General features: G+C 38.8%; 1 pseudogene; it reads left to right on the top strand.

Moving 5' to 3' along the window:
* Nucleotides 1-2,144: 2,144 nt before the first annotated feature.
* LOC136573269 (golgin subfamily A member 6-like protein 25) lies at nucleotides 2,145-9,178 on the top strand (annotated as a pseudogene).
* Nucleotides 9,179-9,437: the final 259 nt, after the last annotated feature.

Below are 9,437 nucleotides of genomic sequence, written 5' to 3'. Positions count from 1 at the left end.
AATTAGATTATGTACGTAAAATTTGGACGCCAGTTCTTTTGCACTTAGAATTGAATAATCGAGTTGGGACCCATTAACTTTTCCTATTTATGACATGATCAATGCTCGTGCTAAATTTCAAATCTCTATGACATCAGGAAGTGAGGGAATTAGATTTCGTACGTAAAATTTGGACGTTAATTCTTTTGCACTTAGAATTAAATAATCGAGTTTGGACCCATTAGCTTTTCCTATTTATGACTTAATCAATGCTTGTCATAGAAACTTGAAATTTGGCACATCAGGAAGTGAGAGAGTTAGATTCTGTGCGTAAAATTTGGACGCTAATTCTTTTGCTCTTAGAATTTAATAATCGAGTTGGGGCCCATTAACTTTTCCTATTTATGACAATCAACGCCTGTGCCATATTTCAAGTTTCTATAACATCGGGAAGTGAGAGATTTACATTCCGTATGTAACATTTTGACGCCAATTCTTTTGCGCTTAGAATCGAATAATCGAGTTGGGACCCATTAACTTTTCCTATTTATGACATAATCAATGCTCGAGCAAAATTTCAAATTTCTATGACATCAGGAAGTGAGAGAATTAGATTACGTATGTAAAATTTGGACGCTAAATTGTTTGTGCTTAGAATTGAATAATCGAGTTGGGACCCATTAGTTTTTCCTATTTGTGATAATCAATGCTCGTGCCAAATTTCATGTTTCTATGACATGGGGAAGTTGGAGAATTAGTGGCGAGTCAGTCAGTCAGTGAGTGAGTCAGTGAGGGTTTTCGTGTATATATATATATATATATATATATATATATATATATATATAGGAGTGCGATTAATCGATTCTTGACAAGTCTGAAAGGGTGCAGCCACACAACGAAACGTCATACCTTCCAAAAGGGATATGCAAGTACATGAGATAAATGTAGGGAAAAAATGTGGTTACAAGCGAAATTCCATTTAACTAAAAGAGGCGTGGGACGTGTTTTTGAGCTTGACTGTGTTTGTATTAAAAGTTGATCCAGCATATAGTAATAGACGCATTTTGGGGCCGTTGTGGCGACTTCCTCAGTATTTTAGCTGGAAATACACAGCCAGCAATGTTGTGTTCTCTTTGCAGAGGAGTGGAGCACACTTGTGGCTCTTGCGTTAAATGGGATTGCGCTATAACCACCTTTTTTCCTACATTTATCTCATGTTAGGAAGAAGAGGAGCTAGCAGAGGAAGATGAAGAGCTGGAAATAAAGTAAGACTAGAATGAAGAAGAAGGATGAAGAAGAGGAGGAGGAGGTGAAAGAGATGGAAAAGGAGAAAGAAGAACAGGTGGAGAAATAGGAAGAGGAGAAGAAAAAGGAGAAAAATGGAGTAGGAGGAAAAGTAGGATGAGGATCAAGAAGAGTAGGAAGACAACGACAGAGAATAAAGATGAAGAATAAGTAGAGGGAGTAAGTACAAGGGGGTATTCTCAAACCAGGGTCTGTACTCCTTCCTCTTAATGTAATTGACGTTATTCCTAATTCCTTTCTCTATCAACCTTTATGAGCACAGAAAATGTTCATTTCTTGTTTCAAGTTTTTTCATCAATCTTTTTTTAATTTGGTGTTTTTCTGTTGCTCTCCTATCCATTGAATGCCCTGCAGGATAAGTGTTGGTTTTTTTCATTGTTCATCAGGACTACAGGTGCTAGCGGGCTGGTCCTCACCTTGGAACCTGCTTGCACCAGGAAAGTCCTCTTTCTCCTTTCATTTTTTAAATTATATATAATCTCTGAGGCACTGTCCTGCTCACCTTGGAAGGAGAAAGATGATGAGAGAGGAAGAAGACTATAGAGGAGGAGGAAGAAAAAGGAGGGCGAAGAAGGTGAAGGAAAAGAAGAGGCATAGGAAAAGAAGAAGAGGCTGTGAAGAAAGAAGAGAAAGAGGAATAACAAAAGACAAAAAAAAACCGAAGAAGTAGCAAAGGAAGAAAAAGGAGGAGGAGGAAGAAGAATGAGAAGGAAGTAGAAGAGGGAGAAAAGTAAGCAAAATCAGCAAAAAAAGAAGGAGGAGGAAGAAAAAAAGAAGGAGGCAGCAGAACAGGAAGGAATAATGAAGAAGGAAGAAAAGAAAAAGAAGCAGAGTGAAAAGTAAACAGAAGGAGAAAGACAATGGAGGAAGAGGAAGATGACAGAAAAGAAAGAAGGAAATGGAGGAAAAAGACCAAGGAAGAAGATGACGAAGGAGGAAGAAGTCAGAGGAGGAGGAGGAAGAAAAAGTATAAAGAAGAGAAAGAAGAGCCAGAGGGGAAAGAAGATTAGGAGGATGAGAAGAAAGAAGAGCAGGAAAAAAGGAGGAAGACGTGGAGGAGAAAGAAGAAGGAGAAGGGAATCAGAAGTGGCAAAAAATAAAAACACAAGAAGTAGATGGAGAAGCAAAAGAACAAGCAGATCCAGAAGGAGGAGTAGGGGTAAAAAGGAGGAAGAAGAAGGTTGAATAAAAAGAAGGGGGAGAAAGAAGAATAACAGAAAGAAAGGTAAGTAAGAAAAAAAGAAGAGGAGGAAGAAATGAAGGAAGTTGAGACAAAAGAGAAGGAGGAAAAAGGAGGAAGAAGAAGGAGAAAGAAGAGAAAGAAGAAAAAGGAAAAGAGAAAGAAGAGGAAAAAGAAGCAAAGGAGAAAGAAGTGGCGGAGAAAGAGGAAGAAGGAGGATGAAACAAAAGAAGAAAAAAGGAGTATAACAAAGAAGATGAAGAAGTAGGAGGAGGCAGAAGAAGAAGGAATGAAGAAAAAAGATGATAAAAAGAAGAATGAAGCAGAAAGAGGACGACAAAGGCGGAGGAATACGAGGGAGGAAGAGGCAAAAGGTGAAGGAAAAAGAAGAAGAGGAGGATGAAGAAGAGGGAGGAAGAAGGAGGAAGAAAAGAAAAAAGAAGGATGAAGAAGTAGAAGGAGAAAGAAAAAGAAGGGGAGAAAGTAGAAAAAGAAGGGGAGAAAGTAGAAAAAGAAGAAGTGGCAGAGGGGAAAGAAGAAGAGCAAGAGCAGGAGCAAGAACAGGAGGAAAAAGAAGGAAAGAGAATAGGGAACAATCAGTTGAAGAGGAGAAGGAAGAAGAAAATGAAGAAGAAGCAGGAGGAGACAAAAGAAGGAATGAAAAGAAGAAGGATGAAGAGTAGGTAGGAGGAGGAAGAGTAGGAAGAAAAAGGAAGACAACTACGGGGAAGACAAAGAGGAGGAGGAGAAATGAAGAGGAAGAAGTAGAAAAAGAAGCAGAAGAATCAGATGAAAGAGGAGAAGGAAAAGGAAGAAGGATGATGATGAAGAAGGAGGAGGCAGTAGAAGTAGAAGAAAAGGAAGAAGCAAAAGAAGAAGGATGAGCAAAAGGTAGTAGTAGAAGGCAGATGTAAAAGGAATGAAGAAGGATGAGAAGAAAAAGTAGAGGGATGAAGAGCAAGTAGAATGAGAAAAAAGTAAGAGGAAGATTCGAAAGGAGGAAGAGGTCGACAACAAAGGAGGAAAAAGACAATGAAGGAGGAGGAGAAAGATGAAGAAGTAGGAGGAAAAAGAAGGCAGAAAAAAGAGAAAAAAGCAAAAGAAGAAGCAGCAAAAGCAGCAAAAGGAAAAGATGACAAAGCATAGAAAGGAAGACGATGAAGGAAAAAAAAGACAAAGGAGGAGAAAGAAAGGAGAAAAAAAGGAGGAAGAAGATACAATCAAATATTAGGTATAGCTAAATAAAAAGAAGAGAAAGAAGAAGAGGCACAGGGAAAGAAGATGAGGAGGAAGAAGAAAATACAAAGAAGCAAAAGAAAAAGAAACAGATAAAGAAGGAGGTGGTGTTAGTGGAAGAATAGGGAGAAAAGAAAGAAGAATAAAAAAGGAGGAGCATAAAGAAGTAGCAGGAAGTGGAAGAAGGAAGAGAAGAAAAAGATGAAGGATGAAGAATAAGGAGAATGACGAAGTAGAGGAAGATAAAGATGACCTAGGAGTAAGAAGATGACAAAGAATGGGGAGACCGACAAATGAGGAAGAAGATGAAGGAGGAGGAGGAGGAAGGAGGAAGACAAAGTTAGTAGAAAAAAACGAGGAAGAAGAGGAAGAAGAAGTAGGAGGAAGTAGAAGTAGAAGAAAAGGAAGAAGAAGAAGCAAAATAAGTAGGAGGAAGAAGAAGAAGTAGGAGCAGTTGGAAGAAGAAGGAATGAATAAGGAAAAGAAGAAAAGGAGGAAGGAGGAAGAGTAAGTAGAAGGAGGGAAAGGAGCAATAAGTAAAGAAAAGGAAGAAGTAGTAGGAGGAGACAAGGGAAGGAATAAAGAAGAGAAGAAAATTAAGAAGAATGAAAAGTAGGTACAAGGAGGAAAAGTAGGAAGAAAGAGGAAGATGACTAAGGAGGAAGAAGAAAGAAGACAAACAGAGCAAGAAGATGAAGGAGGCATAGGTGAATAAAGAGGCACAGGGAAAGAAGAGGAACAAGAAGGAGATGGTGTAGTAGAAATGATGATTAATTAGCGTAAAATGTCTATTGATTTGTATAAACTAGATGTATTACGCAGCTGTAGTGATTTAACTCTGTAGAGGCTAATGGCCGCATAATTTCATTATGGTAATTGCTGGACAATGTCAATGTGAAAGAAGTGTGCTATAACATTAGCCTAATGTAAAGTTTCAGTGCAGCCACTTAATGGTTAAAATCACATTGCTATACTGTAAGACTGAAAGTGAATCCATCTTGGGTATTTCCCCAGCCTCCTTACCCCACTCTCAACTTCTGAAACAAAGAAGCTAGTTTTTGCCTGACCACATGTTGAGGAGTAAAAGATGAAAAAGGAGGGTGGAGCAAGACCCAGTGAGGGTGGTGGAATATTTCTGGAGTACAAAGTGTTTACCATGATGGAGTATTTCAAATGATGGAGGTGCTGCCAACCGGATGACGCTCCACCAGGGTGGATGTGTGTGTAATGAAAAGAATGTGTAAAAAAACTGGTGTGGGGGCGCAACCCTCTAAGCTACTAGAAGATAAAAGATCCAATATGTGATAGTGAAGGCACTTCTTTTTTATTATTTCACAAGATAAAAATGCACCCCTTCGTCAGTTTGGCTGGATTGGACACAAAGGATGCCTGGGGGTGACACAATCCCAAAGGTGTTTTGGGTGTGCCAGAGGTCCTGTATGTTGCAGGGGGACAGGAGAGAAAGAAGTGCTTCAGCCTGGCTTGCGCCCCCACACCAGTTTTTTTCCACATTCTTTTCACGTGTTGAGGAGACAAAGGCTGACTTGTACACTGGACCTGAGAGGGGCGTGGGGAGGGGATTTTATATGGCTCAATGAATGAATGAAAATACAATATGTTATTGATGTAATATGTTATACGCCCATAAAGGGCAGGTATTATGTGTTTCAGTAAAAGATAAGGTAAGTGCTGGGATTGTTTTCATGACCAGAACTCTTTGTAAGCTTAAAACAGTACACTTGTTCAGTTTGAATTCTTACATCAATATAGCAGAGTTTTGCAATTAGGAAGCTACAGAATACCCCAGAACCTGCTGAAGAAATTGGGTTACAGATCAATGGAAGAAAAAGGAGGAGGAAGAAGGCAAAAGAAAAGAAGACGCATAGCTGAAGAAGAAGAGAAAGAAGATGCAGAAGGGAAAGTAAGGGCACAGGGGAAAGACGAAGAGGAGGAGGAAGAAGAAAAGACAAAAAAGCTGAAAAAAAAGAATCAGATGAAGATGGGGAGGCTGAAGGAGAAAGAAGAAAGTAAAAAAGGAGGAAGAAGAGGAAGAAGCAGTAGGAGTAGAAGAAGAGGAAGAAGTAGGAGAAAGTGGAAGTTGAAGGATTAAACAAGGAAGAGAAGAAAATAAAGGATGAAGAATAAGTAGAAGAAGAAAGAAATAAGAGGCAAGGAAGGAGGAAGATGAATTAAAAAGAAGAAAAATAAAGAGAAGGAGGTGAAAGATGGAAAAGGAGGAAGAAGGAAGAAAAAGAAGAGGCATATGGGAAAGAAGAAAAGTATGAGGAAGAGGAGGAAGAAGAAGAAGGAAGAGTAAGTAAAAGGAGGTAGTGGAAGAAGCAGATGAAGAAGAAGAAGAAGGAGGAAGAAGAAGTTAGAAGAGGAGGTGGAATAAGAAGGATGAGAAGAAAAAGAAGGAAAAGTAGTAGGAGGAAGAGGGGGATTAAGGATGAAGAGGAAGAAAATTAAGGAGTAGGGGAAAGAAGATGAGGAGGAAGAAGAAAAGACAAAGTAGCAACAGAAGAAGAAGCAGATGAAGGAGGATGAAGAAGGAGGCGGTGAAAGTAGAAGAGGAAGAAAAGTAAGAAAAAGAAGCAAGAAAATGAGGAGGAAGAAGTAGGAGGAAGTGGAAGAAGAAGAAAGAAGAAAAAGAAGGATGAAGAGTAAGTAGAATGATGAAGATGACGTATGAGTAAGAAGATGACAAAGAAGGAAAAAAAGACAAAAGGAGAAGGAACAATAAGAATGGCAAAGCAGGTAGAAAAAAATGAGGAAGAAGATAGGAAAGAAGATTAAGAAGATGGGGAGGAAAAAGAAGTAGGAGAAAGCAGAAGAGAAAAAAGTAAGAAGCAGCAAAAGAACAAGGAGGCGAAAAGAAGAAGTAGGAACAGTCAGAGGAAGAAATGAAGAAGGAAAATAAGAAAAAGAAGGATGAGAAGTAGAAGTAGTAAAAAGAAGAAGTGGAGGAAGAGAGGGAAGCAGGAGGAAGCAGATAAATAAGAAGAAGGAAGAGGAGATAGAAAAAAGTAAGGAAGAAGAAAATTAAATAGAAGTAGGATGAGGCGGAAGAAGGAATGAAGAAGAAGAGATGAAAATAAAAAGGATGAAGAGTATGTACAATGAGGAAAAGTAGGAAGAAACAGGACGATGACTAAGGAGAAAGAAGAAAGAAGTCAGAGGAGAAAGAAGATGAAGGATGCATAAGAGAAAGAAGAGGCAAGGGGTAAGAGGAAGAAGAACAAGAAGAGAAGGAAGAAAAAGAAGGAAGAAGGCAAATGAAAAGAAAATGTATAGCTAAAGAAGAAGAAGAGAAAGAAGAGGCAGAAAGGACAGAAGAAAAGGCAAAAGGCAAAGAAGATGAGGAGGATGAAGAAAAGGCAAAGAAGCAAGGATGAGGAAGAAGAAAGAGGAGGATGAAGTAGAAGAAGAAAAAAGTGAGAAGGAGGTGGAAGAAGAAGTTGCAGGAAGTAGAAGATGAAGGAATGAAGAAGAAGGGACGATAAGAAAAAGAAGCTGAAAAGTAGAAGGAGGAAGAAGAAGGAAGATGAAGACAATGGAGGAGTTAGAAGAAGAGAAAGAAGGAGGAGAAAGATAAAGGAAAAAGACAAAGGAGGAAGAAAGGGGAAGCTGAAGCAGGAAGAAGAACAATGAGGAAGTAAAAGAGAAAAAAGAAGAATGAAAAGGAGAGGGGAAAGAAGAAAATTACAAGGATAAGGAGGAAGAAGAGAAAGAAGTAGAGGAAGTAGAAGTATAAAAAGTAAGAAGAAGAAGCAAAAGAAGAAGTAGGAGGCAGAAGAAGGACTGCAGAAGAAAAAAAAGAAAAAGAAGAAGGATGAAGAGTAAGTAGAAGAAGGGAAAGAAGGAAGAAGGAGGAAGAAGATGACAAAGGAGAAAGGGAAGAAAGATGAAGAAGACAGATGAGGAAGAAGATGAAGGAGGAAAAAGAAGAAGACAGAGGAGGAAGAATGAAAAAGAAGAGGCATGGGGGAAAGAAGAGGAAGATGAAGATAAGGACGAAAAGAAGGAAGTTGAGGAATGAGAGGAGGAGGAAAAAAAGAGAAGGAAGAAGAAATAGAAGAAAGAAGAAGGGGAGGAAGAAAAGAAAGAAAATGTTGTGGAGGAACAAGAAGTAGAAGAAACAGAAGACAAAAAAGCAGAAGATTCAAAAGAAGAAGAAACAGATGAAGAAGGATGAGAAAGAGGAAGAAGAAGGAAAAAAATAAAAAGAAGGACGAAGTGGAAGTAGGAGGAGAAAGTAAATAAAAGGTTGAATAAGACAAAAGGAGGAAGAGGAGGAAGAAAAAGGAGGTGGAAAAAGAAGCAGAAAAGAAGAGGCAGAAGGGAAAGTAGAAGAGGAAAGAAAAGAGGAGAAAAAAAGAAAAGGAGGAAGAAGGAGAAGAAAGAAGAAGAGGAATAAAAAGGAAGACATTGAGAAGCAAGAAGCAGATAAAGGAAAAACCAAAGAAGAAGCAAAAGAAGAAACAGAAAAATAAGTAGGAGACAAAGAGGCAGAAATAGCAATAAAAGGAGAAGCAGATGAAGAAGGAGGCGGAAGAAGAAGGAATGACGAAGAAAATAAAAGGAAGGAGAAAGATGAGAAAAAGGAAGGAGGAAGAAGGCAACAAAGGAGAAAGAAGATGACAAAGGAGTAGGGGGAGAAAGAAGGAGAAGGAAAAAATGAAGGAGAAAGTAAATGAAAGCAGAAGAAGGAAGATGATGAAGGAGAAATACGACAAAAAGGAGGAAAAGTAAGAAAAGAGGGAAGGAAGAAAAAGGAGGGAGTGGAAGAAGAAGAGGATGAAGAGGCAGAAAGAAAAAAAAGTAGGAGGATGAAGAAGGAGAGGAATAGGAAGAGGGAAAAAAGGAGGAAGAAGTGGAGGAGGTAGACGAAGAAGGAGGAAGAAAAAGAAGAAGTATGATGAGGCGCAATAAGAAGGAATGAAGAAGAAGAAAGAGAAGAAAAAGAAGATAGATAAAAAGTAAGTAGAAGGAGGAAGAGGAGAAAGAAGGAGTAAGAGGAAGATGACAAAGGAGGAAGAAGACAATGAATAAGAAGGAGGAAAAATAAGAAGAAAGATGAAGAGGAAGTAGAAAGAAAGAAGAAAGGGGACAAAGAAAAAAAAGAAGAGGCAGAGGGGAAAGAAGAAGAAAAGGAGGGACAGGAAGAGCAGGAGGCAAAAGAAAAAGAAGAGGAAGAAAGTAACAAAGTGGAGTAAGAAGAGCAGGAAGAAGAAGAAGAGCAGGAAGAGGAAGAAGAGCAGGAAGAAGAGGAAGAGCAAGAAGAAGAAGAAGAGCAGGAAGAAGAGGAAGAGCAAGAAGAAGAAGAAGAGCAAGAAGAAGAAGAAGAGCAAGAAGAAGAAGATGATGATGATGATGATGATGAAGACGAAGAAAAAGATGAAGACGAAGAAGAGGAAGAAAAGGAGGGAAATGGAGGAGTATAGGGAGGAAGAAAGAAGCAGAAGAAGAAAAAAATGAAGAAGTAGGAGGTGGTGGAAAAAGAAATGAAGAAGAGAAGAAATAGAAGAAGAATGAAGAGTAGTAAGAAGACAAAGGAGGAAGAAAATGAAGGACGAATAAGACAAAGAAGATGATGGAGGAAGAAGGAAAAAAGATGAAGGAGGAAGGTGACAAAGGAAGATAATAAAGAAAAAGGAGGAAGAAGAAGAGAAAGAAGAAGCAGGGGGGAAAGTACATTTTCCAGACGGATGATTACTGATGATTAGAGATGAGCGAG

This window comes from Eleutherodactylus coqui, chromosome 7, assembly GCF_035609145.1.
Source record: "Eleutherodactylus coqui strain aEleCoq1 chromosome 7, aEleCoq1.hap1, whole genome shotgun sequence".
NCBI classification, from domain to species: Eukaryota; Metazoa; Chordata; class Amphibia; order Anura; family Eleutherodactylidae; genus Eleutherodactylus; species Eleutherodactylus coqui.
Note: the sequence above shows the minus strand (reverse complement) of the source record. Positions and strands in the feature narration are given on the sequence as shown.